The sequence below is a fragment of the Bactrocera oleae genome, chromosome 6 (genome assembly GCF_042242935.1).
Source record: "Bactrocera oleae isolate idBacOlea1 chromosome 6, idBacOlea1, whole genome shotgun sequence".
Classification (NCBI taxonomy): domain Eukaryota; kingdom Metazoa; phylum Arthropoda; class Insecta; order Diptera; family Tephritidae; genus Bactrocera; species Bactrocera oleae.
Window position 1 is genome coordinate 68,869,556 of NC_091540.1, and position 26,474 is coordinate 68,896,029.

General features: G+C 34.2%; 1 protein-coding gene across 3 annotated transcripts in view; it reads right to left on the bottom strand.

The window, feature by feature from the left end:
• Positions 1–25,574, bottom strand: part of LOC106622943 (uncharacterized) — a 252,322-nt gene extending 226,748 nt beyond the window's left edge. For 2 of the 3 annotated variants that reach the window (XM_036364488.2, XM_070111422.1), the window contains exon 1: positions 25,047–25,568. The gene's annotated coding sequence lies outside the window, so the exon portion shown is untranslated. Of the gene's footprint in view, positions 1–25,046 lie in introns of all 3 variants that reach the window. The other variant, XM_036364489.2, reaches the window with a different exon arrangement.
• Positions 25,575–26,474: the final 900 nt, after the last annotated feature.

Below are 26,474 nucleotides of genomic sequence, written 5' to 3' on the forward strand. Positions count from 1 at the left end.
TTGAAAAAGATCAGACTCTTTTGCATCCCTGTCTGAAACGGCACTTACGGGTGCTGTGGGAAGTTATTCTACTTTAGCGTCCGCATAATGTGCCACAAGACTTGCATACAGTATTTTTATCTCGTTAACAATGCTCAGTAAGACAAAATAAGTAGTAAAGGGGAAATGTTTGGTGCTTAACCTCGCACCGGTGTCATAAATGAAGAGCAGTTTGCAATCATAGAAACCAAAGATTTGTTCAAGCTTAAATGTTTTATAATAATTTAGGTAACAGTTTTACTGTGGATTATATTGCTCTGCGAGGATTTTTGATAAAACTACATATATTTATTGTCTAGGGCTTAGAGCAATAGAAGTGATTTTACTACGTGTCCCTGAACCAAATATTATATATCACATCATCAACAAATGTGAAGACTTTGTTTTTTGAAATCTAAACTTTTAATAATTAATCCACGATAAGATAATAATTCATTAGCCTCAATACCACGTTTTTATTTTAGGAAGTAGCAAGAAATCGCTCTTAAATTATATGTTCTTATACATTTGTGGCAGTGTTCATTATAACCTATAATTTGTAATAGATCTATAGATATCTCTACGTCATCTTCATCTAAATTGAAGCGAATTGTGTTTCTCATAATTTCACCTACATAGTGTTCGCTAATGATCTACCTATAGCAGATACTTACCAAGCACTTATGTTTCGAAATTATATGAAACCAAAACCAAACTAATTTCCGAAATACCTACTCTAGGTTGAGAGAGATTAGATTTGAGCGTGTCAACATGCGATACATTAGATTCGAGAGTGGCTAGATAAGAAAAATACTAGATTCGAGAGATGATAGTCTTGAGAGAGGCTAGTTTCGAGAGAGACTACACTTAAAAAAGTCTAGGTTCAATACAAGCTAAATTCAAGAGAGGCATACTTTATTAGTTTCTTTACCGATATTAGCCGTGATTTTTTATTTATAAAATAATTTAAATACAATACAATAAATTTTTATTTATTAAGTAATTATACAATATGTTTAATTATAATTCGCTTTATTTATTTTTAATTTTAGCTTTTTTGGTTAAAATACCAATGCTTTGGGGTCATTTGAAACTACCTAAGGCTTCTGTTGAAGCTTCAGTTTCTGGGTCAATAGTTTTAACTGGAATTATATTGAAATTAGGGGGCTATGGAATGTTGCGTGCTTACTCTTTCTTACAATTGAGAGGAATTAAATATAATTATGTAGGCTAGATTTGAGAGAGAAACTGGATTGAAGAGAGACCAGATGCGAGAGAGGCCTGAATCATTGGAGTCATAAAGTTGGGTTTTTAAATGCAAGTTCAGACGAGGATTTTTGTTTTGCCACCCAAACCGGTTTTCGAAGAGGAGAGTAGAGGAAATACAAAGGCACCGTGCTGCTCGTGCGTAGAAGAAGAGAATATGACATGGAAGAAATTACAGAGAATTGTCCGTTTCAAGTTTTCGAACTGGCGTCGTTCGTGTGAACGCAATGAGCGACATAACAAGAGAAGTGGCCGATAATGAGCGACAAATGAGTCTCCGTCCATACGCCGTCTAAGTGAACTCTATAGGTAAAGGTTGCCCATAAATAATTTTCTAATAACCTAAATATTTAACTAAAGCTATCAATATTTAATATTTGTATTCGTGCAGTATTAGTTCAAGTTAATCTAAACCTAGATTGAATTGTTTTGGAGTCTCCAAAGTAGCCTACTAATATTGACTACCCAAATTACTTGACGTCTAATATACTTGTATTTGAACGCTTTCAAAAACAGCTGATGAATAAAAATTTATTCCTAAAAAATAGTTTCTGTCTCAATCAACTCCCATTTATAAATTTGCTCAACGTCTGAGATCAAAATAGGCGCAAATACTCCGGCGAGTAAACTTTCTAAATCCAAATGAGTAGAAATTCTCTTTCAAACTGCCACAATTTATTCACTCCATGGCACTCCGACGGCATTTCGTATTTATATATTCCAGTGACAAATGTATGTCCGTCTGCTATTTCGGCTGTCCATCCAGCTGTCTGCCCCGCTGACCTGTCTGGCACGCCTATTTGACTAAGCTACAACATGGACACCACTTTGCTTTGCTGCGTCTATTTGCTTTTACTTTTGCAATGCATTCGTTAACGTTGCCACAGCATTAACGCAATTTGCTGCTGCTGCTACGGCGGCTCAAGAAAGCAAATCGACTAACTCAACTGAAGTTGCAACGTAAATGGAATGAAAACAACAGCGTTGTATGCGCCAAAGCATAGTGGCAAGTATACAACTCATATGGATGAACTTGTTGCAAGGATTTAAACAATATACATATGTATGTATGAGCACTCTTAGTTTTGCCGAGGCACACTAAAAATTAATATTTCCACTTAGTGCGAATAAATAATATGCAACCAAATGAATATTTACGCACATACATATGCTAAGTATTCGTATGCTGTCAAACGTATATACACACACACACAGACAAACAGTTGTGCATATATTAAATTCATATGCATTTGGCTAAATATGTTTTCAAATATTGTACAATATTTAATTCCACCGTAGCAACATGAATTCGTAATTACAGTTAAGTGCGCCGCTGAGAGATGCGGTGTGTTTGTTTGTTATTGTTGTTTTTGTTGTTATAGTTATTATTGTTATTGTTTTTCCTGCAGCTGAGGCAAATGTCCATTACGCGCAGCCATTTATGCATTAAGTTGATGCTGTTGGTGATGTTGCATGATTAAATTATGAGCTCATAAAGTTGCACTTAAATGTCAAAATTACAAAATAGGCACACCAACACACACCGAGTTATACACATAAACACACACACACGCACACACCAAGGCATACACATACCGACTGCATGTCACGCTAATGCCTGCAAATGCTCTGTGGCAGCAACGAGAACCAGTTGTTGGCAGTTGTTAGCAATTTTGCGCACAACCCAAATATTGCCGAGCTTAAAATCTGTGTGACAACTTGTGGCTAACAAAACACTCTGCAATGCATAAATACATTATAGCTTAGGAGAGAAATTCTACACACACACATACATACAAGTATATTCATTTAGATAGACACTTAATTGTGTATTAGTGGCTGTGTGTGCGTGCATTTAATATGAATTCATCTGGAGCTTGCGCTCACTTGGCAACTGACATAACCGTAACTAACCCGCAATTTGCCCCACTCCGCACACGCACACACACAAACTGTCAAACAAAAACAACTACAAAAATATCCAGAAAAAAATTGCTTCCTTGTCAGCAATGTGGTTGACGCCGCCTAAGCGCCCGAACGCCTACAACAATGTTGCTGGCAATTTTCATCAAAACCTACGGAGGCCACAGCTATACTTGTAGTGTAGTCTCTTCAAGCAGCCTGTCAGTCTCGGTGTGCAGGCGTTGTCAAATGAAATACTTAAACAGCATATTATGTGCTCCATGGCAATGTATATACGAGGTCTGTTTGATAAGTCGTTAAATCTTCGACTTTAAATATATTGTTGTGCCGAAATGCAACTCAGCGCTTTCGCTAACATGGTAACGAGGAAGCATCTGAATAAATTTTCTGATGGTTCTTCAGCGCCTTTTTCATATCAAAAAGCTGTTCTTTAAGTTCTGTTAGATATAAAACAGTTTACGTGACTTTCAAATAAAGTTCTAAATTAAGAGTTTAGTTTTCAAATACATGCTTTCCGTTCTTCGTGTGATCCTGCAAACTATTAGTACGATTTGTAAATCGAAGGTGCATCTCAAGACAAGAGAGGAAAAATTGGCTTCAAAGCGATGAAGTAGCGAAGTAAAATATACAAAGAAATACCAGATGCCTTCGTCTATTGTTAAAACTAGGTTATTTGATTTTCGGGATCAATCTTCATCTGCAGATTTTGTTCTCATGTGTCCATGTGCTGTTCCAAACGCTGAAGCAGTTAGTCTGAGGTGAGAAGTTCAAGTAAAATGAATAATTATTCTTAAATTAGAATGGATGCTGAAGCAGATATTATAGTTTAATTTTAAAAATTATTTGTATGACATAAACATTGTAGTTTTGATAAGTTAATATTTATATAGTTTGGAAATTTTATTTCTGATTTCTCAAACTTCCTTAAATATGTATACTTCTGCTTGGAAGTCTCGATAAGAGTTAAACAAATTTTTAATGTACTCATACTATGCATGTTGCATGTTGCATATTGTTGTGTTCATAGTTGTCGACCTGCTTAAATTTTGCTGTCAGTTGCCATCATACATACTATCAGTTCTCTTGTTATAGTTTTGAAGACGCTTAGTTGTATTTGTTTTGCTTGTCACTTCGGTTGTAATTACTTTGGATATAATCACACTTAAGAACAGAATTTGAATAACATTAAAGATAATGATATTAGAGTTTCTTAAGATTGAAATTACAGGACATGTTTCTGTTTGAAAATCATTATTACAAAAACGTTATTTGGTAAAAGCTTTGTTTGTATGTAACTAACAAGGGTGAGATATACTATGGTACTAAACAATGACAGTTCAAATGCCAAGAGTGAAACAAAATGGTTTTGGAATGTACTGGTTTATATCTCACTAATGATAAGTAGCTCTATTTTATACAGATGAGATCAAAAAAAAAAAAAACAATTAAAGCAACTGAATATATGGTACATATTTTATATATTTTTAATATATATATATTTTATATATTATATAATATATACATACACTCTATTGGTTCTGCACCGAACGAAATGAAAAGTATATTTTAGGAGGAAATACAGTAATATTAGGAGGATCTTAACTAAATATAATTAAAATTTATATAATTTCTAATGCATTTCAATTAGGGTTGAACGTCCTCGCAGAAAGTCATCAATACATATTATGGTAACCCTAAAATTTATAGTTCATATAGAATTATAGAAAAACAAGTTAAACTTCCCGGTATTTGTTACAAACATTAAGTTTTACTTACATTTAAAAATCACTAAAAAAACTGTCTTAAACCTGACTTTTATTGATATAGTATTTACTTATTTATTTACAGGTGGCAACCCTTCTCAAAAACATTTTCGAATGTACAAATTTTCTTTTATTCATTTTCCAAAAGAAACTGTCATAAACCTGACTTTTATTGATATAACATTCATTTTATTTTTTACAGGTGGCAACCTTTACCACAAATATTTACAATAATAATGTGTTAAATAGGTCGCAACACAACTGTAAGTTTTCTAATAATTCTTATGCTTCTAACAGTATTTTTTTTGCTAACAGTTTTGAAACAATTGGTAACTCTGTAATTTTTTGTAGCTATATCCCATCAGAGAATTCCAACGAAATATAGAAAAATATCATCAAATGCACTAATAACTATGTATATGTATGAGAGAATGTATCATCTGATCAAATTTGACCCGGACTGCTCAATATCAGCTGCACGCGCAAATTGAAACGATACGATGCATATCGTTCAAACTGTCTAACAATTCGAAACTGTCTAACAATCTGATGGCGCTCCAAAAATTAGTCGAAACCAAAAAAATCAAAATTCGCTGAAGGGGTTTATTACAAGTGCAAGAAAATTCAAAATTGGATTGGCATGTTTGTATTGGCTCAGGGCGCTATTTTGAAGACGATAATAAATATAAATATTTGTATTAAAATACAATAGCTTTTTGTCAGTCCGCATCAAATTTTATCAGATGGAAATTTAATTTAACTTTCAAGTATCCGGCTAATCCATTTTAATTCAGGTAACTCCAACTGACCACAATTATTATTTCGCATAAATCAAATGCAAATATTGCTGCCAGCTTGCAGTAAATCTAAAAAATTCAATCACTTCTCAAACCCGTGGCAAGTACTTCGTAGGGAGTGACAGCAAAATGATTTTATAAAGCAACTCAAACTAATATAGTTGAGCGCATAGCATGTGTGCTTGTCATAAACATATACAATACATATGTAATGTATGTCATAGAAGCAATTAATTAATTTAGCGTTATGCTTTATCGCTGTCTTCTATCTGTCAGCCCTTTATATACATGTGTATGTATGTCTATGCCGTTTTGTGTGTGCGACAAAATCCAGCTACTTAAATTTAACCACTACCCAATTTCCGCTCCACCTTCGATCTGACAAACGCTACTTTGAAATGCAAAGGAAATTCATGTTTATCGCTAATGGCAATCAATTAATTTCGTGTAGCGCTAATAGCAAACCGCAATTCTCGCCAACGAAATGGGCAAACAATGGCGACAACCCCACCACCCGCCAACTATCCAACCAACCAACCAATTGGCCAGCTAGCTAGCGAACAGCTGCTGCTGCTGACCTAGGCGTAGAGGGTTAAGGTTGGTTGGGAGTGAAGGGTAACGGGAAATCGATGCGACTGACAGTTAAATGACTAAATATGTTGACAAGCATTTCCAAAGAGTGGCCGGAGCAAGGCAATGTTTCATTCGAATTCGTTGATTAGTCACCAAATGGAAATTTTGCAATGAGTATAACGGTATTGTGTATTTATAGCACTTGGTTCTTTGCGCTCAAGTGCTTATTTATATTAAACATAGGGGTATATATGTATGTATGTATATATGCGATCTAGAATATAAATGTAAATATATCTCTACTCGCACTCATGCTGCTCTTACGCTCAGCCTCCCATTGCCGCTCAGCGTGTGCTGTCGCTGCAATTGTCGTTGATTGTGTGGGATTGCATTCGACCGCCGCTTTCAGTTCCGGTCATGTCGTGTCGGTCAAAGGATTAAATGGCAATTTTAATTAATTGTGACTTAACTCTTAGGGACTTTATCCTGCAATCACACATTCGCAGCAAAGTTTGTGATTCCACACAGTCTCCACTGTGTTGCTAAGTGCTTAATTAAGTTTTTCGCAGAAAAATACACGAAATGGAAAATTTCAATTTAAGGGCACCATTTAAATGATTTCATTTCATTTCACAGAAAAACTTATTTCGTTTGTCGTTTATGGAATTAATGAAAGGGAAGAAGGGGGAAGCTCAATCTTTAAACTGTGGTTTTAAAGTTTTTTATGAAATGGTATTTTTGCTATTTACCCTACTTTAGAGCATTATAAGATTCTGTGCTAAATCTTTAGGGAATCACTAGCAAATAAAGAATATCTGAGATTACCATTATTATTATCTGATGTCATAAGCTAAGCTGAAAATTGGAGAAGGATTCTATATCGATTATTCTTGGTGTGATAATAGTTTGCATGTATGAACACTCATATCGATATACATGTATAGTCCCATCAGCTTCCTAACCCACTAACTATCTCAAAAAAGTTGTAAGTAAATTTTCAATTTCTAGCAAATAATTGAGCTGTTAAGTTGAACCGGTTCCTCACTCAACCACAACGATTGAAGAAAAACAAAAAGATCGCTTAAGCTGCCAGCAATTCAAGCCAAAACCAATCAACCAAATAAACACACTCAGCCACAGCCTATTTCGTCCGACGGCTTGTGTGCATGTTGTTGTTGTATTGGTACGAGTGTTGTTGCGGACAACCATCAAATTTGCATGCAAATTAATTTTTCTAACGAACATGCTTTTTCGAATAAAAACCCAAAATAAAAGAACAAAAAAACTGTAAGGCGAACTAATTTGTTGGTAAGTGTTAACCCAGCAATAAGCAAATACCAAAACTGCAAAAAATGAGCAATATTTCTTTCGAACTCGCATAAAATTACAATCATACTAAAAATTTGCTTAGTTTTTGTGCTCTGAGATTGAGTTGAGCGCTTTTGTAGTGAATTTATAAAAACATTTGAGGCATCCGCAGTTGTTAGGTCGTTTATGGGTTAACGTTTTTTCTATTTTTTTGCTTATGAATATGCGGTTTTTATGATTAATTTGAGCTTTTGTTAAACGAAAATTTATATTCTGTCTTTTTTCAAATTTTAATCACTATGATTTTGATTAATTTTATGTGTTTTCTGACACTTGTATGATGCATGAAATGACAAAGCTCATTAAGTTGGCTTGCAGTTTCCAATAAATGATTGAATAGTTTTATTTGAGTGTGCAATAAATATTGTGGCGCAGTTCTTTGATCTTATTTAACAAATAAAACGTCCGGGCATCGAACATTTATTATATTCTGTTTCACACCTTAGCCTTTTTGTTTGATAAAAAAAAATTATTTAGTTGAATTACAAATGAAATTTTTTTTTTCTGACCAAAAATATATAATACCGTATATGCAGTTATATTGCGGATGATCACTTGATCTTATCTGCATATATTTTTTACCTCGTTTTATATCGATTATTAAGACGAAAGTCCGAAAAGTCCGAAAAGAGCGATAAGCGACTTTGAAAATTTCGAAAGTTTTGTTTCATTTGAACGTAAAAATTTTGATAAGACAATTTTTTTTATTTTTCTTTTTCAGACGGTGCGAGCTTCTTCTTCTCCGCCTGTTTTAAGAAATACTTTTAGAGCAGATTTGTAATATATATATATATATATATAATATTAAACTCTGACTTTTAGATTCAAAATGAAATTCTTGTGCAATCTGAAGTTACACGTTCATACCCTAAGCTCTATGGAGCAGGATCATATCTCTTGTCAGAACTGCGCCTTATGGTATTTAAAAGAGCTGATCAGATGTAAGATATAAATTCTAAAAATATTCGCTCTGACAACTTTGTCCCCGGAACTTTGAAATTTCGATTTGACAACTAGTTATGAATGGTTTTCGAATACGGATCTTTATGAATATGCCAGGCATCAGTAAATATTAATTTATGTTTTATAGGTTTGGTAATAAATAATATGAGTTCATTGAAAACGTTTATGTTAATAAATTCACATGTCTAAAGATTTATTCTTCACTCGCTGTCTGTAAAAGTCCATTCGCACTAATTTCATTACAATGCTTTACCATACTTGCTTCACCACGTGTTAAACACTCTCACAAGTAAACAAAACAGAAATAAGAAAACTATGCAAATTTATGTAGGAATATGTTCTTCATTAAGCTCTTAATTAATGCCATATGTATTGCTACTCGATCAATTTCTGCCAATTTCCAAAAACCGCCAGCGTTTGCTCTCAAATAAATGATCCGCCTGCTTTGTGGCCTTATAAATATTCCAATATCATATTTACATAACTGCTTTGAAGTATGCTTAATTTTGAACTATCATTCGTTACGTGTTGACAACATTTTGTCGCGCAGCAGCAGCCATAATTTATCGGTTAAACCAGCTTTAATAACGCTGCCGCTGAGACAATTTGCTTCAAAATGTTTGATTTCTTTTTTCTTCTGATTTTTTTTTTATACTCTCGCAACCTGTTGCTACAGAGTATAATAGTTTTGTTCACCTAACGGTTGTTTGTATCACCTAAAACTAATCGAGTTAGATATAGGGTTATATATATATAAATGATCAGGATGAAGAGACGAGTTGAAATCCGGGTGACTGTCTGTCCGTCCGTCCGTCTGTCCGTCCGTCTGTCCGTCCGTCCGTGCAAGCTCTAACTTGAGTAAAAATTTAGATATCTTTATGAAACTTGGTAGACATGTTTCATGGTACCGTGAGACGGTTGGTATTGCAGATGGGCGTAATCGGACCACTACCACGCCCACAAAACGCCATTAATCAAAAACAAATAACTTGCCATAACTAAGCTCCGCAATAAGATACAAGACTGTTATTTGGTACACAGGATCACATTAGGGAGGGGCATCTGCAGTTAAAATTTTTTTTAAAAAAGTGGGCGTGGTCCCGCCTCTAATAGGTTTAATGTGCATATCTCCTAAACCGCTAATGCTATAATAACAAAATTCACTGGAAGCAAATATTTTTAGCACTTCTATTGACGGTGTGAAAATAGTTGAAATCGGGTGGCAACTCCGCCCACTCCCTATATAACGGTACTGTTAAAAACTACTAAAAGCGCGATAAATCAAGCACTAAACACGCCAGAGTCATTAAATTTTATCTCTGGGATGGTATGAGATGACTTTATAGGAACCGCGTTCAAAATTAGACAGTGGGCGTGGCACAGCCCACTTTTAGGTAAAAACCCATATCTTGAGATCTGCTTAACCGATTTCAACCAAATTCGGTGCATAACGTTCCTTTTATGTTTCTATGTCACAGTGCAAAAATGGGCGAAATCGGACTACAACCACGCCTACTTTCCATATAACACCATTTTAAATTCCATCTGATTATTTCACTTTCCACTATGCAAATCAGGCAACAATGACTGTATCGGGATAAAACTTTGCGTGAATAATGCGATTAAAGTATGCCACCTTGTGGCCAAAAATTGTCTAAATCGAACCAAAACTGTTTAAGCCCCTAAGTACTAAATATGTGGACCCCAGTGCCTATAGTTGACCTTCTACCGAAAATATCAGCCAATCCACAAAGAAATCTCAAACGAGTATACTATTTGACTTTGCGAGAGTATAAAATGTTCGGTTACATCCGAACTTAGCCCTTCCTTACTTGTTTCTTCTATTTTTGTAGATTTCGGTTCGCTAATTAAGTTATTGACTTTTATGCTTTTATTATGATTTTTTTTTTTTTTTGGAATCATTCATTCAGTCGAAATTTGGCGCGCTTTGATTTATTAGTGCGCGCCGCTGCGACAATTCCCTTGCGAGGGTCGATTGGATCGATCGCTAGGCTTCTGCGCGTCTAACTAACGCAAATTCAAACGGAAGTTAGCGAGCGGCATTTGCCATTCTTTGATGCCTGACTTTTGATTGCCAACCGGAGTGTCTGTGTGTGTGTGTAAGTTTTGTACCTGCAAGTCAATCGCGGTTCTCAGCAGCGCTTTGGCAGCTTCTATTTTTAGTTTTCCTTTCGCTCTGCATATTCGTAAAAATTTCGTAGGATTTTTTACCTGCTGCCAATTCTTGCGCCAGTGCACTCCGTAATTTGCGCTGCTAAAAGCAGTTTTTATGTGTTCTCTCCCCCGACACCACCACAAATCTCTTCTTTTATGTGCCTGCAGTTCCATCGCTGCCATGACTTATGATTGTTCTTTGTGCCTTAATTTTGATTTGCGCTTTGCTTTTGCTTTTGTTTTCAGCTGCTTTGTTGTTGCTCTTGTTTTGTTGTTGTTTATTGCCGCTACTCATTAATTGCCCACTCAACTGCATTTCTTGATGAAGTTATTAAGCGTTAATGTGCGCTTCATTTGTGGTTTCTTTCAGTCGCCTCGTACTTGCAACACATGCCGCTTACCCCGCAGCAGCCCTACTTTTTACACTTTGTTTAATTTTCGGTGCGCTTTGTTGGCTTAGCCGTTTTATATGGGAATTTATTCTGCTTATGAATAATTTACGCTTTGAATTTTTAATTATTTACTGAGTTTATTAATCGGAATTATGCACACTTTGGCTCTTATCTGGTTGTTGTGTGTTGTGCGCGTCAACGGAAGTCTCATTTATTAAATTGTGTATTTTTCGTTTAACTACAGGTTTCTCAGAATGGAACATTGCTTTATTATAGGACCTCCAGATGAAGTTTCCTCATATAATAAGTGCTAAAATGAGATATGTACAAGAACCAAGGTATCAATTAAGATTAAGTTTTTTCCTCAGTCTGAGATATAGGTATTTTTAGAGTTAATAAATATATTTAGTCTGTCTAAGAAGTTATAGATAAAGCTTAGCTTCGAATGCTTCCTAATTGAAGCTAAAATTTAAGCGTAGGAAATGTTAAATAAATTCCATAGAATAGTTACTCTAGTGGGATTTGGTCTCCTAGACCCAGATGACTGTTGTGAAAATGTAAGGTTAGGCGACAAAAAGACTCTTTATCCTGAAAACATGGCTGGCAAATCCATGTAAATATTGTAGAGTATATTGTCCTCAAAGGACCTCTACCTTCTTTCCGTAAATAGTTGTGTGTTACAATTTATTTTGTTGCTTTTTATAGTCTGAACAGGGTATATTAAGTTTGCCGCGATGTTTATAATACCCAGAAGGAAACGTCGGATACCCTATAAAACATATATCTATATAAATGATCAGCGTGACGAGCTGATCCGATTTAGTCATATCCGTATTTCATCTGTCTGTCCGTCTGTTCCTCTGCATATACGCAAGCCTGTCCTTTTACGATCGCATTTAAGAGTTCGATTATACTCATGGGGCAATGCTTACGACAACCACGACGAAGCGTAATTTCAAAGAGTTTTCTCATAGTTTTGATATCTATTAACCAGAGATTTCGTTGACGGTTGTCGGAAATTTGAAACTTCATTAATTTCAACAAAACAACTTTATTTACGATTTATATAGTAAATACCCATATTTTTAACATATTTCTCAAGAAACGAATGAAATCATGAAAAAATTATTTCTTTTTGTGTGATGTGATACATGAAAAAGCCGATTGTCTCGCAAGATGTTATATATTTGTTTTTTCCTATAACTATAATCGAGTGAGCTTTCCTAAAGTTGTTGTAGTATTAAAAAACTGGAGAAATATCGAACCCTTCAATCATATCAACGTAACCTCATGCTGGGTAACCTCTGTTGTTGAGTAAATTGCAATTGTGGTCGTGAAAATGACTGCAAGGCGTGGAGTCAAAACTCTCACTCGTCAAAAGTACAAAAAAAAGCTTAAGGTAAATATCTTTATTAGATAAGTGCATATTAAAGATTATTTCTGACATTTCCGATTCTGAAACTTGCAAGCGAACAATTGAAATAACTTCGCATATTGCAAAAGTATTAGTGTAATTAAAGGTGCTTACGTCTCTGAGGTATGCGCAATGCAGTTATGAATTACGAAAGATATATATTTATATATATATATTATATATATAATACATATGTATAGGCAAATAGATGAGTATATATTTTTATATTGTATAAGCATATGTACTTGGACGTCTTTTGTCTACTTGTGTGTCTAGACGGATTCAAGCCTTTCTAAGCCGTATTTCAAGTTCACATTTCTCCCTTTTCACCACACACACACACACACAGTCGGATTGCTATCTATACGTTTTGTTTTGTTAATTTTTGCACACACTTTTTCTCACTTAGCTTTTGTTTCCTGTTCGCATTTTGTGCTTTCTGCCGCGACAGCGTTGAACTGATAGCTGTCAGCAGCGCTTAGTACTCGTACATGGCTAGATGCCTGCTGGTCCGCTAGGATAACTTTTGCAACAAGAGAGAGTTAAATAAGCATAATATATATATGTGTGTGTATGTATTTCTGTATGTACGTATATTCTATGTAAATGCATGTGTGCATAACCCTCAATATTTATGCATATGAAATAATGGCGAACGGAGACAAAGCCGGGATAAAATAAATGGGGAGAAATGCAGGGAATTTTTATGCACAAAACACGTACAAAAAAAACACCGTTAACAGACCGTTGCATGCTGGGAAAAGCATATGTCAAGGGCAAGGTGGCCAATACAAGCGCAAAATACACTTACATATGTACACCAGTGAAAAGTTGCTGATGCCGGCGAGAAAAGTGAAGAATGCAAAACAAAGTACGCAAATTGTGAATATGAGAAATAGAAAATGTGCATAAAAATAAAACAACAACAAAGTAAGTGTGATGCAAAGGCGACACGAGGCGTGGAAAAGCGGGTAAAGCACTGAAAGTGCAAAAGCATACACATATACATACATACGTATTTATATATTATATGCATATGCATAAGTGAATGAACTAAAGGAGGCTGCAGCTTGGACGGGTTGGCAGGCGTTTTGAAACAGACGGCAAGGAAGCGTTCATGAATGAGCGTATAAGTAATTGCCACTGACGTGCTATGACGCAAACACAAGTGCAAGTAGTCAAAACATACATATATACATACATACATAAATATTATACATGTGTACCAATGCAAATACAAAAGTTTAATGCATAAATGGAAACATATGATCACGCAAACAAGCGCCCATACCTATACAATAGATCCTCCCTTCTGCCTGCATTGTGAGCGCATATTATTATTATGCTCAGCGACATTACGATTGTCACGGCCAGACATTTACAATTATCCGCATTTAACGAGTAAATGAATAGATAAATGTGGATTTGGTGGCAGCAGTGGAGATAAAAAAAAGCATAAAAACAATCTGTAAGCACTGACAGAGGTCACCAAGGCCCGCCAGTCAGACACACTCAGCCACTCAGTTGCCGCCGCCGCCGCTGCTGCTTTCATTAGCCGCCAAGAGCAATTAAAGTTTTGTGTTGCATGCGACAGTATGAGGCAACATGCAATTGTTTACCCTTGCCGATGCACTGTTGACTACTTAACACACACACACACATAAATACAAATATATATGTATATACATATGTTTGTGCACATAAATATATATATATTGGTCGCTGAAATTGGTTTGATCGCTGCTGCAGCTTGACAAGTGTCTACTTGCACTTCATGCCACCACAACAGGCAACAATGCAATACAGCTGCCGCATTAAATGTTAAATGGATTTTGTCAAAGTCGAAAAGCCAAGCCGCATAAATAAATAAAAATTCATTGTAAATAAATAAAAGTCTTTTCGTCGAATTCATTTCGCTGGCGGGAATAAAAGCGCAGAGTTCCAAAGAAACTAATGCTTAATGCCCATTCTTAGTTTGGCGGAAGACACAAGCAAATCGTTCACTTTGTTTATTTACTTTTCCAAGAAGCTTTTATTTTGTTGCATGCAACAAAAATTTTTGTTTGTAAATAATGCCACCGGACTCTGTTGCTTAGTAATCTCGCTATTCGCTGGCTGTTTCTTTAATTTGTGAGCTTTGCGTTGTGCTTTAATTGAACGAGAATCGCGTTGATATAATGTCTATATACTTAAGCTTATATAAATATTATTTAATACAACAAAATTTTGGATTCTGAACAAAATTCAATGACTTTCAGTGTCAAATCCCTACTAATTATGCCATGAGAAGGGTATATTAAGTTTACCACGGAGATTGTATCACCCAGAAGGATACGTGGGAGACCCTATTAAATTAATAAAATATAAATTATTAACATGACGAGCTGAGTCGATTTAGCCATGCCTGCCTGTTCGTATAAACGCCAACTAGTTTTTCAGTTTTTGAGATATCGATCTGAAGTTTTACACACCTCATTTTCTCCCTAGAGATCTGCTCATTTGTCGGAACAGCCTACATCAGATCATAATAACTTATACCTGCCATACAAATTGATCGATCAAAGTTAAGTAATTGTATGGAAAACTTTTGTATTTGACAATATATATTCTTTATGAAATATGGCGTGAATTGTTTATCAAAGCAACGATACAATTTCAGAAGAAATTGTTCAGATCGAACCGCTGAGCATATAACTGCCATATGATGTGTCCAATTAAAATATCTTGTATAGAATCTTTTTTATATGTGAAGGCTATTATACTTGTAGCTTCGGTGTTGACGTTTTTTCTTATTTTATATTAAATATAATCATATTATAATATCTTATATATCGATACATTCAATGTACAGATTAAATTCTCGAATATATATAACCAGCTTCTAAACCAATTCTATAGATCATAGCTAATTCAAAAAATGTTTTATTACTTAAACTTTCTCAAGCCCTATCAACAAGGTTCTTCACATTCTCCATTCCCAAAGATCAAAAAAAAAAAATTTTTAATCGAAGTTAACTTTCATACTCATTGGCAGTTCATTATGTGTAATTTTTACAAAAAATACCCTTAACTCCTAAAAATAGATTTATGTCAAACAGTTGTCATGTAATGCCAGTAACATGTCATAGTGTAATTGGGGGTTTAAGTTGTTTCTTGACAATAACAATAAGTTTATTTTATGGTTTTTTTATTAACACTGGTACTTTAGCTATAATTTTAAGCTACCTTAATTATAGATTCAACCGCATGTTATCTGGACAATGCTAAATTATAAAATATGTTGAAAAAGAACTGGCTACAAAATATTTGTGTACACAAGACAAATGTTTTTTCAATAATATAGAGACTCAATGCATACTTCAACTTATTTAATTTGGATATATCACTCATATGTAAATTCTGAGTTCTGAGGATGACATACACATAGGAAATTAGAAAACAAGCACTGACAAATCACGATGTATCTCATTCAAATCACTTGAAAAAATTGTAAGTTTAAAATTTGTGCAACTTCGTAATCACAATAGTCTACACGTTCCTTTGCCGTCCGTTTGAAACCAAATAAGTTGTTTTTACCTTTTTAATCGTCGGTAGGGGTGATAGGAAAATGTTGGCACGATACCTTATTCTAAACGGCTTAGGCAGGCTTACAGGCACAATTACATTGGTGGAAGCTTTGGGCTTCGCTATTCAACCAAAACGCGGTTGAGCTTGATATCAGTTACCTTACAATTTTTTTTATTTTTTTGGTTTTGAATCGCTGAATTTTTTCAAGAAGTTGAAATTGCAGCTTAGTGTCTATCATTATTGCCACATACGCAAAAAATTTAGTACAAACATAGATGGCGCTACTAAAATGTTTTCATTCACTATTTATTTTACCACTTCAAGCAACATCTTTCAACTTGTAAAAGCAAATTTTCAACTAAACACCAACCAACAACACTGCTGTAAGACAGTGAGGAGTAATTTTTACAACTTCATAAAAAAAGATGAACCTCTTGACACTCAACTTTTCCACCTGCCAGGTGCTCAAGTGGCTTTCTTACACATATGTAAACACATACATATAGACTTATTGCACATGTGTGCATCTGTATGTATCTGTATGTATGCCAGCACATTATAATATTAATGCTTGTTTAAGCTAAGTGCTTGGGTGTGTGCTCATGACACGCACACTATGGCACTCAATCATTACACACACATATGTATTCACACTTATACCAACATAATTTATATAGTTTAATACACTTTAGTATGTGTGTAGTTATGTTAATGCGCACTTTCATCGTTGCGCCTGTTTATGATAGCAACTTGCGGCACTCAACCTCAACTAACCTCGATACGGTCTCAAGTGTTTGTGTGCGTGGGCTTAGTAAATTAAGTTAATGAATCTTTGTTCGCCGCTTTCTTTGCAATTTATTTTATGATTTAATAAATTTGATTTTGAAATTTCAAAAATTTCTGCAGAAATGAGGATTTGCATACATACATATATGTATATGTATATATGGAATATAGAATGTGTGGGGAAAGTAATAATAAGAGTAATCAGAATTAATGAAAAAAGGAAGCAATGCTAAGATGGGGCGGAAGAAAATTTAAATATAGTCTTTTAAGAAAAATAATATAGAAGTACTGCAACCTTGATTTAATTCTATATGAATGGGATTGTCTCTTTTGTGTTTCTAAACTAAGCAGCTGAGGTTTATAATTCGTTTTTATATACCCGTTACAAGGTTCGTTTGCCGCGAAGTTTATAAAGACCAGAATGAAAGGTCAGAAATGCTTTAAGTATAAATGATCTACAGATAGAGAAAGCTGAGTCGATTTAACCATGTCGGTCTGTATATTCGCTAACTAGTCTCTCTGTTCTTGAAGTAGCGATCTGAAATTTCACACACTTATTAATATAAATAATAGATATATAATATGTGTATAAATAATTCATACATATATAGACGAGACATGCAAATTTATTTCAATATAAATATGTATGCATGTGAGCAAACCTCAATCGCTGCCAAATAAAAGAATATTTTGAAAATATGTACAAACACATCTTAAAAAGCCCAACATTGTCTATTCAAATATCAATTTATTCACACACGCATACATTTACACAATACATGCCCGCTTTATATTAACTAGCTAATCCGCCTTTTGTTACAAGCTCACAAAATTCCACAGAATTTTCAATTTACATATTTATTTTATTTTCATTCATCAAAATTTCAAATACGATAATTTGTCATATGTCTATTGTTGATATTGGCTTGTGAATCTCGATTGTTATTTGTACAATGCTTGTATTTACATGCAAATATATTTATCCACACACATACAGACGTATATAGACATACTCGTATTTATATGTCTTCCAATTAATTTTATTAGGGTTATTCTCGATTCGACTTATTGTTAGCGATTTTTGTGTGATATGTGATGAATGAGCGCACTCATACCGTATATATGATAAATAAATATGTAAGTGAGTATATACAAGTATATACTATATAGACATTTATGTACGCTTTTGTATTGCTTTTTGCCTTCGAGCTAGCATTGTCTTGAATGACTGTGCTTCAGTAAACATGCTTTGAGTTGTGCAGATAAATAAGAAATATAGAAATCTATAAAATCTTTACAAATACTTGCGTTTCTAATAGCGAGATTAACGCATTAAATTAATAAAATGTGATTGATGAACTTGTAATTTGCGGATTACTATTTTGATTAATAGAAATATTTCTGTAATTATGTAGCTAAGCAAAAAAAATGCTTTGAATTGTAGAAGCTTGTTGTTGTAGAATTTATACGACTTAATATTTGTCAATAGGCTTATAGTAATGACAATCCATTTATGTGGTTATCGTTATTTAATTAATAAACGAGGCGGAAACTTTTTTTGTAATTTTTTTATTATTCTATAATTTTTAATTAGCTAGAAACATATTTATAGGTATAATATATAACATTTATCACAGATTTTTAGATATAACTAATCCCACCACTATATAGAAACAATTTTAATTATTGTGTTTTATACATTCTGTCATAGCAAAGGAGGTATATTTTGAAAGAACAATCTTGACCAAAGCTGGTGTTGTCATTTACCAATAATATTTAAACCCAGAATAAGGAACCCGTAAATCCTACAAAATATGTTTATATAAACAATCAGTGCGAATTGAGTCAATTTAGCCATGGCCGTCTGTCATGCCTGTCTTTTTATATGCGAACTAGTCCCTCAGTTTTTGAAATATCACTCTGAAACTTTGCACACGTTATTTCCTCGCCAAGAAGCAGCTCATTTGTCGGAATCGCTAATATCGGACTACCATAAGATTTCTGTGCCATGACTTAATGTAATCCAAACACCTCTGTAATATCATAAGACTCCAAATATTATATAATATATCTATTTTTTTACATAATCAGCTGAAATTTTTCTTTCCAAAAAAATATACCAAAAATCAATATAATTTTAATTTTACAATGCATAATTGCATTTAGTAGAGTATAATGATAAATGATACTAAATAAACAGCATAATAACAATATGGCAGCATCTTGCATCAATGAAAACCTCACAATGACTCATACATATTTAATTCATGCTTTAATTGCGACACTTCTGCTCATTAAATGCCACATCAACGGATGCATTCACAAAGAGTAGCTGATATTCACATGTGTATGTGTGTGTGTATGTATGCGCTTGTTAATACATAAATTGTACATTTATATTTTATCATATGTATAATAATTCACAGGTTCAACATCAAAGCCGCCCATTGACATTTGCCGCCGGTCATCAGTAATCTCGTCAAAGTGTCGCATTTCGGACAATGCTCCGCTGTTTATGCGGCAATGTTTGCATGTACATACATACATATGTGTTATGAATATGCGCTCAAGTTAATATTATTATGATCAGGCTGATTATTATGCTTTTGGCGCTTTCTGGCTGTCAAAAGTCATTAAATTATAGTTACACAAAGCTAGCAAATTGTGGTTGATTGTCAGTGTGTGTATGTGTAGGTATTAAGTATGTGTATATATATATTTCATGTTTTTATTATCTCTAAGTTCAAGCAACTCATCTCATATACATAAATACCATATGTATGTGGGTGCGTGTGTGCAGCATCATTATCGCGCTTAAATCTCAATGTAGTTACACCTTTGATTAAAATACCTTTGATTTAAATTCCACGATTATTTTTTTTACGATTTTTAGATAAAATTGTGCGCGTGCTTATGTGGCATGTGGCATCGACAGCGTTTTATATATATTTTTAATACAAAGACATATTTCTATATACATTTTATGTAGTATACATAAATATGTATGTAGGTGTGCTGGTGCTCGTCGTACGCCGTAAGTCATATCAAATATCAGCGAATATTCGCAAAAAATATTATAATTATATAAAATGTAGCATGCAAATGTTTTCTTTACGTATATTTTATTATAAGCTTTTGCCTACTTGCTACACCCACATACATGTTATGTTTGTGTGTGAAATTCCAGTGGTAACTCTGTTCTGCAACTCAAATGCTTTACTTTTTTAACAAAAATGCTGCAGGCTAGAATTCTGTTGCTTCTGTTACGATTTTCCACTTTTTCTGATACATTTTTGTTTTGTTCATTCTTATTCTTCACTTTGGCTTAGGTTTCACTGATTCTTTCATCCATTCATTCAGCTGTGCATTATTTTTTCGAATTTTTCTTACGGCATCTTTTTGTTAATTTGCTTTTTTGTGTGTGTTGTTTTTGCTTTTGGTACGTGTTACCCAATGTTAATATCAATGACACCAACACTTCGTAATCCACATACTCATTCTACACCTGATACCCGCTCGGTGTGATTTTTCAAAGATCATTAGTGTTGATGTCTGAATTTCTTCGATAGTTTTCGTGTAGATATATCAACGTATAATGGAATTGTTGGCGAAGCATCGGTTGATTAAGATAAGATAACAGTGTAAAACTGTCTGGACGATGCGTAGGAATTTGCTTTTTTGTTTTTGCTTTTTTATTAAAAACAGGTTTTCCACTTAGTCACATGTACGTACATTAAGCGGAACGAGTAAATTATAGAGCTCTTCTTCGATTTGAAACGGTAAACCGTATTTTTTATAGTTGTGTGTATTATTTGTTGGTAGAGCAAGAGATTTTGTAGATAAGAAATGTTGATATATTAATTTAATTTTGTACCTTTTGTAAACTAATACGGAAAAGTTTGTTTTGAGAGTTTGTTTTGTTGTTATGCGATATAAAAAGAGGGTTCTTCTTCCAAAAATGTTTATGGTAAATACTCAGCTAATCTATACAAAATTAAAATTTGTGAAAATGTTATTTTAAGTAAATAATTTGTTGTATATTTAGTTAGCGACAGCAAATAAATATTAATTTATAGGAAATAATGTGTTATAAAATCTCGATTTCGTATTAATTATCGACAGACGAAAAAAAAGTCGATTATATAACGATAACACGTAATCGATAAACGATATGCAAAGATAATATGTAATCGATAAATGAAACATCTTTTACGACATTTTTCATATATTATAACAGTATATAACCATTACGCGTTTCTGAAAATATTTCGACGTTGTCAAGATAGTTAGCCTAGCTAGATAACTGATAAACGATAAACAAAAGTTATTTATAAGGTGTATACGAAAAATATTTCATAATCTTTAATATAAGAAAGATATTTATTTCAAAATTGTATGTAGGGTTAAAGGGTTGCTCAAACTAGCCTAAATAACGTGGAAATATTTTTTCTTACATTAATTCGATTTATGAATTAATTAAAGAAGGGAGACTAGTCGATAGATTTTTACCTTTTTTTTTAAATGTAGAATTTTCAATTCTTAATTTGTTCCTATTTGACTTGTAATTTTGTATTCCAGTTCAAACTCTACTACTTCTTTCCCGACCACTTTCCGACCCCTAGAACGCCTGTAAGTTATTCTTATTTTCAGTTCTGTTACATTTTCTTCCCTTTTCAATGAATTTTATACCACTTTTACTTTTTTTCCAAAATTATCAACCCTGGTATATACAAGTTGGTTGAAATGAAAAAATACTGTTTTTGTTACGAAATATATTTTTTTATTTAATATAATTTCCAAATTTAAATGCTGCGATTTCACCTCCAAACTATAAACTTTTTATGGATAAGCCTTCAATTTATTATTACATAATATAATACAGTTTATTTGCCAAGCAGAGTCAACATATAATATATTATATTAGGAAATCTCATGAAGAATCTTACACCGAATTAATCGAATTTCCATAGTCGATATATTTGATATCGATAAATAGTACACATAAACCAATTTTCATAACGAAAAATTTAAATTAATTTTATGAAAATTATATAGTAAAGTGTTGTAAATTATTTATCGGCAAAAAATTGCTTTGAAAAGTCATTCAGTATATGCACTTGATACCGATTATTGAGAATAAGGGGTAAGTACTTAGAATTCATGCAATACTTATATTAAAAATCGATAGATCGATACCGATACAAAGAGTGAAAAGTGAGCCTTTATTTACTTGAGCTTCAAACTCATAACTAATCAAACCTTAGTATCGAAGAGAGAATGCAAGTGGCGTATTTGGCAGAACCATGAGCTAGGCGAACTAATAAAATAAGAAAATGTTGTACGAGTAACTATATTATCAAACAAAGGTGAGCAACTAACGAAAATGTACAACAAGAAAAGAAAATTAAAAAGGCAACAGCACTCCCCTCTAAAGCAAGGGGAAGACCGCGAGCAAGATACATATATGTATATACTCTGAAACTACATCAAGTTTTGATTAATCTAAAGAGATACTGAGTACTTTAGTAGCATATTAATCATTGCTCAATATTTTGATTACATATAGAGTAAACTGATTCCAAAACTTTCGAACCGAACATGTTAAATTTACTCTAAATTATTGTATTTTACCTCATATTTCTTCATTTCTTAATCGATAATCTACAAAATGATTAAGGTTAATCGATAATAAATATTTTTGCAAATACCGGCACTTTATGTAGTAAAGCTCTCTCTGAGTGTGCTCTCATTATAATGAGTCAGTTTACATACAAACTGAGTGTTCTGAAAATTCTCCCACCAGTATTTAAAAATATTAGATATAACTAAAAAATAGTTTTCATGCATTTAAGTTCAAATAAAATCCGATTACTTCATTAAATACGTGTTTAGCACATAAAACTGCACACAACATTAGAGCTTCCATCCAACAAATAGCTTATTAAATTATAGAATTTAGCATCGCATTTGATGGCCATATAAATAAATTTTAAATATGCAACATATTTAATATGCACAAATTCAAGTGGATATAAAATATTTGCAAATATAAATCGTGTCTAAACCCAAAGCACATGCAAGCAGCAGATACACACATGTACATGTACATGTGTTGGTATATTATTAATAAAAAATAAATACGTAATACTTTTTTTTTCATTTATTACATGCATCGATGCACTAAACTTACCGGTCTGAGCACTGGCGAATCATTTGCGCATAATCCAATAAGAGTATGAAATCAACTTTGACAATAAGCCCGGAAAATCCAGTATAATAAATTTATGAGTGCAGGTAAGGCATAACAACAACAACCACATGAGCAATACGTTGAATCCAGTATTGTACACGCGACTACACTAATGCCGTTGTGGATACTTAGTTACGTACTAGAATCATACGTGTGTGTATATGCGGACAGTGGCAGGCTGCGCTCGGAGCACACATCCGCAGCAAGTGGCGGCATGACGACCTGGCGTTGGTTGCTTGGCTGTGGTTATTGTAGAAGGCGGGCAGCAAGGCTCATACAATATGTATTATAATCCGTAAATATATATGTATGTACAATATATATGTATATAACATGTATGTTTGTGTGCATGTGTGGTGTTATCCTCAGGAGAATGGCACTTGCCAGTTGGTGATTTCCGGCGGTAGCCAGTGCATGCGTGTGTATATGTGTGGGATTAAAGAAAAAAATGTCACACAGCATACGTGAAATTCAGCCGTTTTTATTGTGTATATAACAAAAACAACACAAAGCAAAAAGCACACAGAAAATTGCAAGTCAAGTTGGGACATTAGAGCGAGAGCGGCTTGTAGCCGACAACTGAGCAGCATCTAAATGGACTCGCATGACATCCGATTGTGTGCAATAAAACAAACGCATGCGAATTCCGCTCTAAATGACAATAAATCAAGTGAGGTGGAAAGCCGTTATACACGCACACACATACTTGCACATACATACATATGTACATATGTATAAACAAAAGTAAGTATTTCAATTTTTTTGATTTGCAACGCTTTTCATTTTTCTATATTATGCTTGTTCAATCGTTATATTTTCCTGTTATACTGTGGATCCTGCTAGCAGACTTCAACTTAAACGAAGTCATTGCTCTGCTGTGTTATTTGCTCTCATTTTCCATTTATAAATTGCTCGACTCCATTTACTTTCCACTTTTTAGTTTTTTGTTTTGCACATCCTTCTACTGTGTGCATCATCCTTTGCAGCGTCTCGTCCTTGCATCCTTTTCTCTTCTTTCATTTACTTTTGGGCTTTTGCTTTGCTGCCGATTTTACTTTCAGCTTTTCCTAGTTTATTTGTGGCGAGCACATACTATATACACAAATAGACAACAGCGGCCGAACAACAACACAAGTAGCAACAACAACACGTACACCAATTGTAGATGTGCAGAGCCCAAAACACCAACAGCGCAAAATTGAAAGAACCACAAAAGCACGCGCACGCGTTTCGATCCACCGAAACTTTATATCTGGACACCAGTGTTGTGGCGGCTGCGGTTGTGCGGCAGCTTGGGTGGCTGCCGACAAGGCCGCCTGGATGCGCAAGGCACAACAACACTGTTGCTATGTTGTTTACAAAGATTTTTTTATTTTTCGCGCTTTCTATACCCAATACAGCTGATGCTGGTTGCCGAGCGCAGGCAATGTTTGGATTTTTTTTTTTTGCAACCTTTTGCATAAAAATTGTTTGGCGAATGCAGGAATATGGCAAAAAGTACATTTAAACAACAGAAAATTGGTTTTAGACTTCTGCTGCTGTGGTGGCGTTTGTGCAACAACGATGCAACCGGCAATGCGGAAGTTAACAAATTCGCACGTAATCACTTGACAATTGAGTTGTTGGCGCGCGCAGCAGATTTTTTATAATTTTTTTTTTCAAACAAACAATTTTTCTGCACAAAACTTTCGCAAGTGTTTTGAACTTGTTACGCGCGCAACAGCAATTGGTGGTGATGCATGTGGCAGGCACATATTTTTAAAAATAAAAAAAGCTGAAATTGAGAATTACCTCTAGCAGAAGTGCGCTTTAGGCCAAACTTTCAAAAAAATTGCGCGAATTATTGCAAAAGACGCAAAGCACAGGCACTGGTCGACAAATATGTATGTAAGTGTGTGTGAAATTTTGTATTTATTATAATTTCTAACAGTATTTTAAAGCTACCAATTCAAAATTTTTAAATTTTTATAATTTTTTCTATTTATTCAAAACTAAAAACTTTCTTCGCTTGAAAATCAGCAAAAGAACATTTCTGTGTTTTTCCCGCTATTTAACATAACACAAATAACAGTAAAAAGTAAGCAATCACTTCAACAACTTTCGTTAAAAAAAAAACATTTTTTCGCGTAAACATAAAAACATAAAGAAATTTCAACTCGCGCCAATTGCGTTTTAACAACGACGACAAAACGTAATTTTACGCCACTAGCCAGCGATAAAACAAACAAACGATCGAGATGTTGAACCAATAACGAACGTGCCAACGTACGAACGAACTGCCGAAACGGCTGGCTCACTTCAACTGAGACGCGCAGATTTTCGAACAAAACCAAACAGCAGAAAATCGAAAAAAGCCGGCAATAGCAACACCAGCAACAGCAGCTAACAACCACATTGGCAATGGCCACAAGCACACAATGCACAGCGCGCAAAGCGGCAGCCGCTGCAGCAGCAACACCAACAAAGAAATCAACTAGCAAAAAAAAACTTCCTTACCATGTGCTGTAAAAGACCGGCTGACGACTGTTAATTGACACAACATGCTGCTTTAGCAACTGTTAACAGAAATTTAGCACTACAGCGTTCACTTACCAGCGCTCAATAAGCAGCTCACGTTGCTCAACCCGCTAACAGCACTTTCCGCTGTTAAGTAACAGACAGCCTGTTAGCTGTGCATGTTGCTGCCGACAGCGGCCTACCACAATGCCGCTACTGTTTTGTTATTTTGTTCCAACATTTGCGGCATTCCGGCGCGTTAGCAATTTTCGAACATTGCATTGGTGTTGGTGTCGCATACGCTGGTGTTGGCGCTGCAGTTTTTTGTTGCTGTTGCACTTTCTGTTTGCTGTTTGGGAATTTGTGCAATGGAACAGTGCAATTTGTTATTTATTTTGTTTTGTTTTTCGCCAACTTTTTCTATTTCTTGTGTGTTTATGAATGCTGAGCGCTTAAAAAGTGAAATGAAATGAGAATTGAAACTTATTGGAAAATAGACGTAGGTAAAAACCGGCTTTTAGCTGCCATGTTTCGTTCCTCAACTTGCTGCATTAACTGTGTACACTTAAAAGCTGTAGGGGTTAAGGTATTAGCGAATGGATTTATTTCTCGAAAATGAAAATGAAGAGAATGACGGTGATTTTTTAACAATGGAACTGTTAACATAATAAATAAATCATATATTGAAGGCACCAATAATTATTTATAAAATAGAAAATAATA